Source organism: Neovison vison, chromosome 7 (assembly GCF_020171115.1).
Source record: "Neovison vison isolate M4711 chromosome 7, ASM_NN_V1, whole genome shotgun sequence".
Taxonomy (NCBI): Eukaryota; Metazoa; Chordata; class Mammalia; order Carnivora; family Mustelidae; genus Neogale; species Neogale vison.
The window spans coordinates 126,271,493-126,288,478 of NC_058097.1; the positions used below are offsets into that span (position 1 = coordinate 126,271,493).

General features: G+C 33.0%; 1 protein-coding gene across 2 annotated transcripts in view; it reads right to left on the bottom strand.

The window, feature by feature from the left end:
* The window catches only part of CNTN5 (contactin 5), a 1,378,465-nt gene that overhangs the window by 1,082,007 nt on the left and 279,472 nt on the right, over positions 1-16,986 (bottom strand). The window contains exon 2 of one of the 2 annotated variants that reach the window (XM_044258256.1): positions 12,695-12,790. The exons of the other annotated variant lie outside the window; for it this stretch is intronic. The gene's annotated coding sequence lies outside the window, so the exon portion shown is untranslated. The remainder of the gene's footprint in view (positions 1-12,694; positions 12,791-16,986) is intronic. 2 annotated transcript variants of the gene reach the window in all.

Here is a 16,986-nt window from a genome sequence, read left to right on the forward strand (position 1 = left end):
TCCTAATTAATAGAAATGCTGTTAAAATTTAAACAGCTTCAATAGAAAATAAAGATATAAAACAATAATCAGTCATAATGTCAAAGAAATAGCTTAATATAATTGTAGAGTAGAGAAAAGACAACATATATTGAATCTCTATTAGATCAGATAATGTGTTGTGTTTTCACATGGATCACCTCAAGGTAACCCTGAGATCTTAATGTCATTATCTCCATTATATACATAAGAAACTGGGAATCAGAAAATAAGTTTTCTAAGAAAAATGTTAGTAAGTGGAAGAATTAAAAATACAATCTACATCTGAGTACATGAATTCAACTATTGCATGATGCTTTCATGAAGACTGGGAGCCAAATACAGACCAACAAATACTGGTGAAGATGGTTCTGTGGTTACAGATAAGGGAAAGTGATATACACTTAGTTTGTTTTTCCAGGTTTTGTATTCACAAACTAGTGAAATTATGACCTGCTAGCCCTTTAAACAATCCAGTTAAGGATTCTTATTATCATAAGCATAATTTTTCAGAATAACAGCTCATTTTACTTAAGCAAGGATGATTATGAAACGTGTTTTAATAGACCCTTTGAAATGAATTTACTCTTCATGTAAAGTATAAATCTTGACAGGCATAGAGACACAATTCTTCTATCCTCTATAGATAATGAAACTTGAAAATGACATTACACTAATCAAAACAGAACTACATTAAAGCTGTAGTCATCATCTATGGTAATTATGAAGTGTGATAAATGACAAGCAAATTATGTATCTTCAAATTGGCACCTAAAAACAATGAGATCAATTACCTCATCGTAGAGAGTTCAGAATGCTATCAAATATAATAAAAGCCCAGTTCAAAGGTAATCATTTAAAAGATGTCAGGGGTGCCTGTGTGGCTCAGTGGGTTAAAGCCTCTGCCTTCGATCTGGCTCTCTGCTTAGCCGGAGTCATGCTTCCTCCTCTCTCTCTGCCTGCCTCTCTGCCTACTTGTGATCTCTGTCAAATAAATAAACAAAATCTTTTAAAAAATTAAAAGAGGTCAAATTACTAGATTCTTTTAACATCATGATGAAATCACATTATTTTTTTTCCAATTTATTTATTTTCAGAAAAACAGTATTATTTTTTCACCACACCCAGTGCTCCATGCAAGCCGTGCCCTCTATAATACCCACCACCTGGTACCCCAACCTCCCACCCCCCCGCCACTTCAAACCCCTCAGACTGTTTTTCAGAGTCCATAGTCTCTCATGGTTCACCTCCCCTTCCAATTTACCCAAATTCCCTACTCCTCTCTAACGCCCCTTGTCCTCCATGCTATTGGTTATGCTCCACAAATAAGTGAAACCATATGAAATCACATTATTTTTAAAAACATAAAGCTATTTGAACATTCTAGAAAGCGTCTTGCAGAAATGATCAGAGTTGACTTGTAATTGGCTAAATTTTAGTGAGTGTCCTAAATAGTTGGCTCCAGATATAGTTTAATGATAATATAATTTTGTAAAAACAGAACAAAACTGCTTACATATAGCAAACAATTTGCTTTCATATATTTCACCCACTAATAACATATAATCATTTGGCTCATTCGCTTATGTACATTTTTGCGTATGCTTGGATGGCAGTAAAAAAATATATGAAGAAAACAGATTTTTCCTGTTCATTTTACCATGTAAGTACATACATGTGCAGCATAGTGATGACAAAATACACTGAATATACTAAAGTGGAGAGGAGGATAAAGGCCCTGAGTAGAGAGCATCAAATAGGAGAGAGTATCAAAACAAGTCATCTCCTCTTCCTCCTCCTCTTCCTTCTCCCTTTCTTCTTCCTCTTCTTTTTCTTTTTTTTCTCCTCCTTCCTATCTCTTTTCCTTCCCCCAATTCTCCCCCTTCTCTTCTTGACATTTATAATTAATAGTAATGTTATATTTCCTTTTAGCTGTTGCAGAGATGTGTTAGTGATATTAAAATAGTTGTTAAAAGAAAAGTGATTTTCTGATGTATTGTAAAGCTTTATTTTCATTACTTTAAAGTGAGTATATGTTGTCAAAGTACAGAGAAACACATAATGATATAATCTATTCACTGTCATTCTTTCAGAGTAAACTTAAATTTTTCAGAGGAATTCTTGGACATTGACTCATATAAACACAGTTCTATTTTAATATGTTGGTCTTCCATAGTCACATATAATCCCCTTAGAGTGGGAAAAATTAATTGAACAATATAATTTGGATAAGCAGAATCTCCAAGGATGGGAGTTTCTTCACTTAGCTATAAGATGTTGGTCTTTGTGAAAAATGAGAGGAAAGGACATTTGAGTAATTGGGAAACAGCTTTGTAAGTACAAATTAACACAGAAGGCATTATTTTCCTGGATAAAGTTAACCTAACTTTTTTTTTTTCTGTACTTTCTAAACACTCTTTAAAAACCTCATAAGCTATCTCCATATCTTCTGCTTAGTTTTCAGAAATACAAATGGAATATTATATCTTTAAAAATATTTGAGTACATAAAATAGAACAAAATACAAATGTCAATAAGTTCAGTCACCTAAGTATTCTACTTAGGATATCCATACTTTTTACATAGCTTCAGCTTTAGTTTCCAATGAAAGAGAACTGATCACCTACTTGTCTCAGATGACAGCCTTTTAAATATTTAAAGGCTGCTATCATATATTCCCAAAGCTTGTCTTTCCAGACAATACATAAATTCCTTTAAAATTTAAAATTTTTGTTTAAAGAGATGTCTTTGATATATTCTGAGTTCAGAAACCAACCTTAATACAGATTCTAGAAAATTATTAAAATTTATAGCTTTTTAAGATTTGCAAATTTTGATAATATAGTTTCTTTTTAACTAGTCCAAAAGATGCCACATTTTATTTTAGAAGAATTGGTATAAATCTTTTCATATGCCATAGATAGTAACAATTTTTTACATTTTATCTAAAGGAATTTCTCATATCATTTGTTTGAACATATGGATCAAGAATGCTGTAAGATAACTTTTATTTTTATGGATTGTTTTATTCATATTCAAGAATGAATATAGGGTCCTTATAGCAGAGATCTGTAAATATTAGGCTTGTTTTGTTATTATGTTTGATATCACTTATTGACTTAAAATTTTAAAGATTCTGAAAGCACTGATAGCCTTTCAAATGCAAAGTATTTCCAGAGGGCTAGATTAGTTTCAATAACATTTTAAAGGTTGAGTCTTTTACAGCAACCATGAGGTAGACCAAAAAACATGTCACTTGACTTCTCTTCCTACATCTTGGAAATATAAGACAACTCTCAGGTGAATGGCACCATTATAGTTTGTGAAATTCAGATACTGTTGAAGCAGGCCTTACTTAACTCCCAGCATTTCTATGTCTGTAGGTTTACTCCCTTAGCAATGCAGCATAGTAAATTAGAAATGAAAGAACAAAGATCTTGAGTAGTAGGGCCAGATAGAGCGGGTTTGGAAAACGTTGCATGTGCTGTACAGATTTAAGAGAGCAGAACTGAAATAGAGCAAGAATTTCCTTCCTTTATTTTACAACAATAGGAGATTTTTCCAAATCTGCTTCTTTCAGACACTTATAAAATAGAAGATGGGAAAAGAGTGGTGATCATATTAAAGGTAAATGGAAAAATATTAAGATTATAGTACCCTGTTTTCTCTGCTTTTCATATGTATCTTATATCACCATGAGCCCCCACTCTCTGTCCTACTACAGTATATGATTCAAGCAATCACTGCTATTTCCTAAATTCTATCTCTCTATTATAGTACAAAACAAAGTCATTTTCAACTCTTTGTATTTTTTTCCTTTACTTTCAATATACATTTCTACTCTACTCTCTGCTTATTTAAATCTTCTAGATCTCATAACTGGGCCTTTCTTTAGTGAATTTTCCACTTGAAATTAATGGTTCCCTAACATGGTAGACATAAAAACAAGGGCACACGTTGAAATATGATGCACTGTTTCTTTCTGCTTAGCATCCCAAAAGTACTCTGCTGCACTCAGCAACCTCTTGGTTGATGGAAAGAGTGGGATGAGAAGAAGAAAAGCTCTAAGAATCATAATTCACCCAATAATCATTGTTTTAAAGTAGGAAATTTTTTAAATCGTTTTTTAATTTATTTTCAGCATAACAGTATTCATTATTTTTGCACCACACCCAGTGCTCCATGCAATCCGTGCCCTCTCTAATACCCACCACCTGGATCCCCCAACCTCCCACCCCCCCGCCACTTCAAACCCCTCAGATTGTTTTTCAGAGTCCATAGTCTCTCATGGTTCACCTCCCCTTCCAATTTCCCCCAACTCCCTTCTCCTAACTCCCCATGTCCTCCATGCTGTTTGTTATGCTCCACAAATAAGTGAAACCATATGATAATTGACTCTCTCTGCTTGACTTATTTCACTCAGCATAATCTCTTCCAGTCCTATCCATGTTGCTACAAAAGTTGGGTCCTTTCTGATGTAGAAACCTTTTTAAAGACTGAAGAAAATGAAATAGCTTATTTGGCAGGTTTTTTTTTCCAATTTATTTATTTTCAGAAAAACAGTATTCATTATTTTTTTGCAGGTTTTAATTCCCCTAAACCTTTTCCCTTAGTGGGATAGAAATTCAAGAACAAGATAGTTATTTATAGAACATAAACTATACTTAAAATATCTGATGTATCTGACTCCACAATGCAAGTCTGAGAACCTATTAGATGCCTACCTGGAAGACTAAAAGGAAGTGCAAAAAGAAGCTTATACTTATATTCCACATTCATATTTATATTTTATCACTTATGATTTTCTAGATTTTCTAAAGTAACTTCAAAAATGTTACATGTTATGAAAGTTTATAAAATAAATAGGGGTTCATGAAAAGAGATTCAAGTAACAAGTATCTGAAATAACAATCTTACTTGCTAGATTTCTAGAAAAATGAACCAAAAACCAAGACAAGAAGCGTTCTTATTAAAAATCTAAGAAATGGTAATGCTTTCTTTTTTGATATCTATATCTAAATCTATCTACCTACCTATATACCTCTCTACTCTTCAGCAGCATGTGTTCAAAGTGGAGTAAAAGGTAGCTAAAAATGAGTTCATTACCATATATTTATGAAAAAGTGACACTTTATTTAGTAATTGTACCTTACTGTGGATTAACTACAGGAAATACATATTTTCAAGCTGAACCATTAATAATGCCTTTTAGAGAGTGACAACAAACATGTATTAAGGGCATATTATGAACATAACACTGTTCCAAACCTTGGTGATGCTAAGATTAATACACTGCAGCCCCTTTCTCAATCAGCTGAGTCTTATGTGGAAAATAGGTACATAATTAACTAGCCAGAACTTATTAATGAATTATCCTATGGTAGTCATGGCATCATATAAAATATAAGTACGTGCATATATATTTAAAATTATGTGTGTATGTATATATATATATATATATATTCACTAATAATTTTTAGTATGAAAACAAATGATCTAAAAAATATTTATGGAAAAGAAACTGAAACCAAGGTTTTAACTAGACTACTGGAATGCGAAGTAAATAAGGAAAAATTTCAAAATTAGGAACATAGACCTGGTACTACAGATATAATTACTTGGGCAGAATAAGAATGTTTAACATTCTACTTATAAATAATTAAAAATAAACTTGTTAAGACAGAACTCTAAAATTGCTCTAGAATTTGGACAGAACCCAAATTCTAATAGGTTCAATAAACTGTTGTGCCTCTAGTAAGTGATCAATCTGGTAATAAGTGCTGGACTGAAAAAGACTAGGAAGTCTTTTAAAAAGATTATAATGCTCTTTAAACCTTAGAATACACACAGAGTTAATTGCTAGTATGCAGACACACTTATTTATATCAGTTATATTATCTAGGTAATATTACTATTATGCTGAGGTTTATTTTGAAGATCGATGCATATGTGTGAAGAAAGAATTATATTGCATGCATGTGCGAATATGATATATATGTTTAAAGCAGCCTGGAAAAGTTAGTCTACTCCCCTGTATTCTCATGAGGCATCTCTTAAATCATTCTAGATGAGAATGTCAGTTACCCTTTTAAAATATTTTCTAGTAATTAATTCCAAAATTTAACATTCTTTTCGCCAACCACAGACACACATATATATACATAGTTGAAACTAAATCACTTATTTCCCTTTTAGAACAGTTAGACAAGCCTAAAAAAGAAAGACTACAATTTTCTATACTATAGTATTTAGTTTCCTATAGAAATACAATGAACGTGATACTTTTACTGCTTAACATGTTAGTCACAAAGTAGAAAAAAACAACAACAACAACTGGTGTTGGGGCTTTACCATGTAGTACAATGTTATGGACTAAATCTAATTTTATTCGTTGAATATGACTCTATTTACATATTCCTGAGAGATTTAATTCAGTCTTGATGAGAGTTATATCAGCAAATCGGTAGAGCAAGAGTTTTCTAACATCTTATCCCCAAAGAACAGCAATTTTAACAATCAACCACAGATAAGAGTGCCTTTGTGAAAGTCTACTAGACCAGCAAAAATGTTGCAACACACTTTTGGGAGGAAAACAACAACAACATCACAAAAACTCAAACAAATGAAAAACAAAACACCGGGATTATTGCACTGAAGAAGGAAAGAAGGGACAGTTTCCCCATACACAGTTAATACCTACTTGTATTACCCCACCCTCAAGACAACACACCTTCAGTGCCAAGAAAGACCTTCTTGGCCCATGATCTCTATCATGGGGAAAAGTGACAGCATGAGAGTGAACATACAGTTTCTCCAGCTATAAGACCCACGTTTCTCTTGCCCCATCCACAATATTCAGGTGTGCCACACAACTAGGACAGGAAGGGGTGGGAGAACGGCAGCCTGGGCTCTCAGAGGGCATCTGAGGGAAAAGAATCCTACTAACCACTAGGCAAACTCCATCGGGAGATCTGTCCATGATGTCAGTAAGCATACCTACCATCAATACAGACAAAGACACCACCAACACTTGGTGTACTCACCCACACAAAAAAGAAGGAAGGAAGGAAGGAAGGAAGGAAGGAAGGAAGGAAGGAAGGAAGGAAGTTACTTTTTTGGAGGGGCTACCTTCTCTATCCCAAGAGATTTAAACCCCAAGAGAAAATATATCTTTTTATCTTCCACATTTATATTCCCAATGCTTAGCTCTGAGCCTAGAGTTAGCACAACAAATACATTTTATAAATAGATTATTTTGTAGATGGTCTCTATTTTTTAAAAAATTAACTTATATACAATTAAAGAAAATTATAACCTTTTAAAAATATCTGATTTGGTAAAGGATATTATACTAAGCGAAATTACAGAAAGATAAATACCATGATGTCACTTTTATGTGGAATTTAAGAAACTAAACAAGCAAAAGGAAAATAAAGAGAGAGAGGGGAAAACCAAGAAACAGATTCTTAACTACAGAGGACAAACTGATGGTTACCAAAGGGGAGGTTCATTGGGGGTGATTTATATAAAGTAGTGTACTTGTGATGAGCACCAGATGTTGCATGGAAGCGCTGAATCACTATATTGTATACCTTAAACTAATATTACACTGTATGCTAACTAACTGGAATTTAAATACAAACTTGAAAAGATAACTGAATTGGTGTTTGTTGATTTCTTTTTTTTTCCCCCCTTTTGGAACAGATTTAAGGAACAGACATATTATGCATTGTTGCCTAGAAACAAAGAGGTATTTTTCCCTTTTTATTCCCATGAGCTAGATAGCTAAGCCATAAAATCCACCCTCTGTATCTTCTTATGAAAACATTGAGCTATGTATAATTACTGACAAAACACACTTTCGTGCAAAACATGTGCTTTCAATTGGGCATAGGCATCACAAAAAAATTACACATTATCATGGAGATTGAAGGATTAACATTTGAAAATGTTTAAACAGTATTATAAATAATCAATAAGCTTTAAAAATACTAGATAATTACATAAATCTATTTAATATTAAGATTCTTTTGAAGTTCACTGAGGTATAAAAATCTCACAGGAAGGAATAGTTTAATGACAACCATATCAGTTCGATGCAGTACAAAGCTGCCCCAACAAGCTAATTTGCAAATGTCAAACATGTCCCTTTAAATTGGTTCATTAACTCACTTTTGGAAAGCTGTGTCAAGAACTAGGAGTTACTGGCATTCCTCATTAGCAGATCTCCTGGACAGGGTAAATAGGTTTGGACGGAATTAGATTGATTAGTCTGCCTTAGAATTCATTGCAGTGTACCAGACTCCCACTGTTTTTCCTCTGGTGTATAAGAGTGAAACATTTCCAGCAATCTAGGTTTCTAATGAGAACCAGAATGTGTCTCAGCCAATCAACAGACTGAAGTTCACTAGCTGAGACACATATGTAGTCTGGTGTGGCTTCCATTCCTAATTTTAGCAGTAATAAAAATAATTTTTTGAAAAAATGCATAGAAGGAAGCAGTTAGTGTAATAAGTTCAATAAAAAAGATAAACACAACTAAGACAGAAAAGAATAAGAGGAAACACTGAGGTAACAAAGTATTAAATTGCTGAATGTTAGTGTGACAAGAATACAGTATTTGGGGAGGTGAGTGTTTGTAGAATAATATTCAATCTCCTGGATTCTTCACTAGAATATATTGATATTGTCACTTGCCATTGTAACTAAAGCCCTGATCTTCCTTTGAAAGAGCTGAGAAAAGATTGGGATGGAATCCACATTATAAAGAAGCTGTTTATTATTTTGACAGGAACTCATTAACACCGAGAATATGGTGAAATTAGTGAAAGTGACACATGTGACATGTTTCTGGGCATGTGGTATGTCTTCAAGGTACATTTGAGTAATACATAGTTAAGATAGATTACTATGTGGAATTGTATTAATTAATGGTCAAAAGTGAATAATCATACTTCTTAACTTTGGCTCAAGTATTTATAAGCTAGGATGACTTTGGATAAGATACATAAGCTCTTAACTTTTCATCTTCTAAAATGGGCATAATGATGCTATTGTGATATGGTTGTTTTAAAAATTAATGAGGGCAAGGTATTCAAAGCATATATTAAGGCATATATGACACAAGGTATTCAGTGTTGTAGCCCTTTATCATCATTATCATTATCACCATCATGTCTATTATTCTATACCAGACTTGCCCTCAAGAACACAATACTTTGGAATAGTTTATTACATAATTCTCTAAATTTATGAAAAGTATTTTACTTTCTAGGAAATGTGCCACAGTGAGAAAAAAATTAATTTTGGAATTGGATGCATTGTTTTTCATATTCATTGTTTTTAGACTGATATTTAATCCCCTACATCTTCATTCACTGTATCTGTTAAACATATGTGTAATTCATGAGGTTGCTGTAAATGAATTATACTAAGTGAAAGTCTGTGCCTCATGTTAGAACCTAGTGAGCACATAATAAGTATTATATTTAATTACACCCTAAACATTTCAAGTATTTTAATGTTATAATAATTATTTTCATTTTACAAAAGGAAACAATGACACTATGTGAACAGATAATTTGTGAGCTAATACTAAAGCCAACCAGATTCCTGAGTCTGAATACAAAGCTTTGCCTTCTATTATTGTGTAAAAATAACTTATATGAAATATTACACATCTGAACCCATGCTCAAGCCCACACCTGTCTTTATGAAAAACTGACCTCAATAATCTTAACTTCCTTTCTTTCTTAAGCATTTATGGATGTACCTGACTTTGCATTCTCGTGTAGTAATCTGTAGACATTTTGTAAAACCTTTCTTGGTTTTATAAATGCTTCTATAGTGAAAAAATAGTCAAGTTTTAGCTTTGTATCCATTGCAGTCCCTAAAATTTCTTTTTTAAAGAAAACATTAAGTCACTCTGATACATGCTGGTTTGTGGGACCCTACATTTAAAATAGGAATCAAAGAAGCCAAACTTCTTCTAGTTATACATCAGTCCTTCCTCTGAGTAGAGAAGTTGTAAATACAGTTCTGCACTGCAAATAACAAAAGGCTATATATTTGAAACGAGAGGGTAAAAAAGGAAACACATCTTCTCTTGTCATGAACTACAAACAGTGTCCCAGAAAGAAAACAACAGTGTCAGCACAATTCAACAAATAAAACAACAGACTGTCACTGGTTTTAATATAGCAGTATGGTACTGATATAGTGAGGAAGTTTTCTAAAAGGACAATTCCAGACACAGAGAGGCTTAATGGTGTGAGGACATGTGTTGTGGAGAACAGATGTAGCATCAAAGCACAATACAGGACTATGTAAAATATAGACACCAAGGTAGAAAAAAGAAAAAGCTAGAACAGGAGTATTCAAATGCTTTAAGTACAGTACATGAAGAGACCAAAAATGCTAGTGATTATTTCAGAATACAGAAAACACAGCTGGTTAATAACTACATAGAAAACATCTCACTTATTTTTTTTTTTAAATGAAGCACTCCCTCTCTGATTTCTCCCTTTTTGTATTTCTCTCCCTTCCCCTATGATCCTCCATGCTATTGCTTATGTTCCACATATGAGTGAAACCATATGATAATTGTCTTTTTCTGTTCAACTTATTTCACTTAGCATAACGCCCTTCAATTCCAACCATGTTGATGAAATGGTGGAGATTCATCCTTTCTGATGGCTGAATAATATTTCATTGTATATATGAACCACATTTTTTTTTTTATCATTTTGTTTTTATTTGGTGCAAAAAAAAAAAAAAAAAAGAGCGGCAGGCTACAGCCAGTAAATTGAGTTCTGGTTGTGGTTCTACTAATCCCAGATAATTCTCTAAACAGTTTGCATTTTCATTTCGGCTGTAATGGGGGAGGAGGGCACTTCACTCAGTCACTCTTAATATCTTTTACGGCACTAAAAATATGCAGACACATAGTCTAAAACTGGGGATCGTGACAATGAACCACATTTTTTTTATCCATTCATCTGTTGAAGAGCATCTTGCTCCTTCCACAATTTGGCTGTTGTGGACATTGCTGCTATGAACATTGGGGTGCATGTGCCCCTTCTTTTCACTATGTCTGTATCTTAGAGGTAAAACTCAGTAGCACAATTGCTGGGTTGTAGAGTAGCTCTATTTTTAACCATAAGAAATTGTGGGCCCCAAGAAACAATCTGGGTATTTCAGAAGGGAAGAGGGTGAGAGAGGGGGTAACAGGGTGATGGATATTGAGGAAGGCATGGGCTCTATGAGTACTGGTGTTATACTTAACTAATGAATCACTGAACACTGCATCAAGGACCAATTATGTACTATACAGTGGCTAACTGAACATAATAAAAAATAAAAAAGAAATAAAATGCAAAATCAATGTGATAAAGAAATGAAACTCTCCTAGGGTCCAGGGACTGCATCTAATTCAAGTCATCCCTTTGCAGCACCTAGGACAACATAACGCATGCTATTCCATCTATAAGACTAGAAAAGACTCAAAATTATGACATGTATGTTGCTGTAAGAAATGAGGGTCTTCATACTTGAGTCATAAAAGTTTAAACAGGTAAGTAAAACTGGAAACGATAGGAATATAATATATGTGTAAAACATTTTTTAAAGTTTGTATCGTTTGTTCTAGCAATTATAGTTCTTTGGTTCCTTTTTTGGGTAATAATCTAGTTATAAAACAACTGTGTGCAAAGATCTTGATTATAGTGATATTTCTTTATAGGAAGATACTACAAATATCTAAAAAATTATAAAAACAGAATGATTAACTTGTGTCATGCAACTTGATAGAAACAAAAATTTTATAGGAAGCATTTTTAGTTTTTACCATAAGTACAATTACTATTACTACCATTGACATATTACTAGATATTATTCAACAAGCAGTTAAAACTTTTCATTCTTCAAAAAATTTATATCTAATATTTCATTTAACTCTCATAACAATCTCATAAGTTTCATTTCACAGATAAGTAAAAGTAACTTTCCCAGCAGTGACAAAGCAAATGGTGGAGATAAGTTTTAAATCTACACAATTAAATTATTTTAAATGATTTTTGGAAAGATGGAGATGCTGGTCAAAATTCAAATTGGTGAATTTGAATTCACTGATCATTTACTGATTCACTTAATCATTAAATGTTTTCTTATTACAATACATAAATGTGTTTTTTATGGGATTTTGTGATTTTGAAACTTGTGAAATCTAAATAAACATTTAAACATTTAAAATTTTTGGCATATTGAATTTTTTACTATGTGTTAATTTCTTAAAGATAATGCAATTGAATACAATAAATAAGTTTGAAATAAACATTCTACCTGTCTTCGTCAGGATTCAGCATGAAAAAAATAGCATACTCAATGAAATAATTGAGGAATGTTAAATCATGGAATATTTAAGAAGGTGTGAACAGTGTGTTTTTTTTTTTTTTTTAAAGAAAACAAACAAAGATGTAGAAGGATCCAAGGGCTGATGAAAATTTGGAGCTAGTTACACTTAAAGGCTTGAAGGGCAAAGAGAGGAAGCAATTACCAAAACTCAGAAAGAGTAGATACAGCTCTAAGTGAGTACCAAGAAATCAGTGTTTCTTGGTAAAGGAACAAAACCAATCTACAGCAGCTTAGTAAAGACAGAAGTAAAAGAATAGATACCTACAAATTCACACTTCTTCCCCACTTTTCCATGTTGTTACCTCACAAGAAATCCAGTTGGCCCAAGAATTCCTTGGCTGGAATTCATAATGTCAGCTTCCTAGAGGAAGAGCAGGTTAGAGAAGACTACAGTGAATTAACCTGTGGTAGATTATTTGCAAATACTGCTTCAATTATTCCACTTTCTATATCTATGATCTTTCAATGTCACTTTGGTTCATTTACTATTAAAAGAACGGGCCTTGTGATTATTATTATTTTTGGTGTCAAATAAAATGTAGAAGTGATATTGTGCCAGTTCTGAGCCGGAGCCTCAAGAGGCTTCTCATGTGTATTGGTTATTTTCGCACCCTGCTCAGCTGCTATGTGTGCAACCACATACTAACTGCTAGGTAATGAGAGGGGATGTGTCCAAAGCAGAGCAGGCTTAGTTAGTCCAGTCAAGATCTAAGATATGTCAGTCCAGTCAAGAGCAGCAAATCTATCTACCAACACATACCTGCCACAGTTGCATGAGGAACCCAGCTAACCTGTAAACTCATGAGCAATAATAAATGGTTATTGTTCTACGTGACTTAATGTTGGGGTACAGCAATAACTAATTATTACAATATCCTCAATAGTGTGTTTAACCATTCAAAAACTATTTATTTATTAGCCTGTATTATGAGCAAATACTGTGTTAAGCCCTGTACTGATAGAATGATTAAATATGAACACAAATTATAATACAAGTGTAAGTAAAATATGTAATGTTTAAAATGTACAAAAGAGAAAAAACTAATTTAGGGAGTTCAGATATATTTAAAGAAGATAAGATGAAAATTGTAGAAAAGCATGAAAATGTAAGATGTTTGTAGAATTTTTGGTTGTCAACTAACTTGGCTTTTCTGTAGAGTTCATGAGACAGAGTAGTATTTCATGAAACTAGTAGTCCTAGTGATTGTTTTCTACTCAAGTTATATTAATAAATAATTTATTACTGAAGCATATTCATAAATTTACAGATATGCATTCATGTCTAAGTTCATGTCTTAAAAAAAACCCTAGATGTTTGCATAATTTGTATTTTTCTTTTAGAGAGAGAGAGCAAGATGGGGGAGGCAGAGGGAGAGAGAGAAAGAATTTTAAGCGGGCTTCATGCTCAGGAGAGAGGCCAACACAGGGATTGATCTCATGACCCTGAGATCATGATCTGAGGCAAAATCAAGAGTGGGATGCTTAACTGACTAGCCAACTCAGGAGCCTCTATAAAATATTTATAATATTATGATATACTATGATTTATTTCTAAGTGATTGTGAAAATTATCAGTATTACTATTAGTAATATATACCAATGATACATAATGTCTATTGAGCATAGCTAGCCCTGTGCTAAGTGTTTTGAAGGTATTTTTTGTGTTACTTAGGAGATGGTATTTTTTTCCACTTACTGGTATGGTAAATGAGGTGTGCAGAGATATTTAACTTTTGCCAGGTATCACAGATAAGAAGTGGTGAACTGACATTAGAATGCTCATACATAGGGGCACCTGGGTGGCTCAGTGGGTGAAAGCCTCTGCCTTCGGCTCAGGTCGTGATCCTAGGGTCCTGGGATCGAGCCCCATGTCAGGCTCTCTGCTTGGCAGGGAGCCTGCTTCCTCCTTCTCTCTCTCTGCCTGCCTCTCAGCCTACTTGTAATCTCTGTCTGTCAAATAAATAAATAAAATCTTTAAAAAAAAAAAAAAGAATGCTCATACATACACACAATATACATATTCAAATGAGTTGTATATAGTACTTTTTATTTACATACTAATCTCTAGATGATGATTGCTACTTCACTATTATGAAGTCATAAAAAAGTAAAGCACAGTTACTTTTATCTCCATAGTAGTTGTATTTAATTAATTTAACAGGTATTAGTTATTAACTGAACATTTACTATGTGGAACACTTTTAAAGTTTGAACTGTAAAAGTCTGAGGTTTATTGCCCTTAAATAAGGACTTCTCAAAAAATGTGTGGAAACAAGTCAGAATCTTAATCTCTCTGCCCACTTGCATTATTAGAGGCTGATGCCAAAGGAATTAACCTATGGAATTAAGAAATGAGACAAAACAAACATCTTTTCTAAATTCAACACCTACTAAATTCACAATTCTGTCTTCTGTTAAAAAGAAATAACTAATTCAATATTCAAAAATTTTAAACATTTTAGACAAGTGAGAAAAATGTACAGGAGTTTCTGAGATTAATTTTTGTCACCATGATATCATAAATTCAAACTAGGAATGTGTTTTAAGAGAATTATAATGCAAAACAATTAAAGTAATGCATAAAGAATCTAGAATCATTAGTTCTAAATTCTTAAGGCTTCAGACATAAGTGGCTAAAATAGCACTGTCTGTGATGATGGAAATAATCAATTTCTACACTGTTCAATAAAGTAGCCAGTAGCCACATGGGTTATTGGGAAGTTGAGTGTGGTTAATCTCACTGAAGAATTATATTATTTTATTTTATTTCAATTAACTTAAAAATAAATATAAATAATTATATGTAGCTAGTTGTCAACACAGTAATAGACAATCAATTCTGATAGTGTGCTTCTCTTTCCCAAAAGTTTCCACAAAGCAAAGTATTTTTTATATCACTCAATGAAAAAAAAATGGAAATGATAAAAACATATATATCTTGTATGGTTTGAAGTTGATTTGACTATTCAAAAAATCATAAAGCAAAAGTAGAATTAGACTTTTAATAAATCTAATGTGTTTTTTTCAGATTCAGTCATGTTTATAAGTAGCAATGAATAAAATAATACAAAGAACAAATCAGAAGCTTCTTAATTATCTTAAATTTCCTCAAAAAAAAGGATCAAAATAGATTTTCAAACAAGAAAAGATAGAGAAGTTTGGGAACAATTTATTTCTATAGCACAGATGTGTAATGTCTTTGCTAGGAAAGAGCAAAATTTCTTATTTAGATCTACTTTAGCTTCAGTTTGAATCAGGAGAGAGACAAACCAGGAAGAACTATAAATCAATAATTTTCATTTCCCAAGAAAAATGGTTCTGTAAAAAATAAAGCTGACTCCTACATTTGGGATACACTAGAGAAGCAGTTCAACAATATTCAACATTTTGTTTAAATAAACTGACATTTTGTGTTGAGAATCATCTGCAGGATGATAAAGAAAATTAGTAACATTAGCTTTTTTTCTAGACTTTCACTCACATGAACGTGGTTGGCAAATAAAATCACATAGGTGATAGTTTCTAGGATCATCACCCCTCAAAATTCCAGGACTCACATCTAGCTACTAGTTCCTCTTACATCTTGAGCCATTTTTCTTTCTACAATATTCTTAGCTGTAAAGGTAAAGACATGGAATAGTCTTATGGAATAATCACTTCCATTTACTTCCATTTAAATTGTGTAAATTTAAATCTTTTAGACATGCTTTCAATGTATATTTTATTTTATTTTATTTTTTAAAAGATTTTATTTATCTATTTGACAGAAAAAAAGAGATCACAAGTAGGCAGAGCAGTAGGCGGGGTTGGGGGGAAGTGGGCTCCCTGCTGAGCAGAGAGCCTGATGTGGGGCAATCCCAGGACCCTGACATTATGACCCGAGCTGAAGGCAGAGGCTCAACCCACTGAGCCACCCAGGTGCCCTTCAATGTGTATTTTAAACATCTAACACATATTTTATTCTCTCAATGTAAATTCCCTAATTTGATTTTAACTGGAAATTTTATAAAGGATATCATCTTAAAATATTTTAAATTGCTTCCTCTTAAAAAGTCAATAATAAGGGGATGCCTGGGTGGCTCAGTTGGTTGGACGACTGCCTTCGGCTCAGGTCATGATCCTGGAGTGCCGGGATCGAGTCCCGCATCAGGCTCCCAGCTCCATGGGGAGTCTGCTTCGCTCTCTGGCCTTCTCCTCGCTCATGCTCTCTCTCACTGTCTCTCTCTCAAATAAATAAATAAAATCTTAAAAAAAATTAAAAAAAAAAAGTCAATAATAGGAACACAATCAATGATAAGTTTAATACTAAGATATATTCCTGCTGATGTTATTTGGCTTTTAACTGATTTATGTTGACAAATAAATATATTATTGAATGTGGTATAAATAGGTCTATTTCTTTCTATCTATCTATCTATCTATCTAATGCATATCTATCTGTATCACCTATATCTATAAAAGACTTAAAGGAACTATGTCTATGGTCTCATTAAAATGGAATAAATGTTTATTTAAATGAGGTTAATATTTCCTTTGATGTAAGTCACATGGTACAGA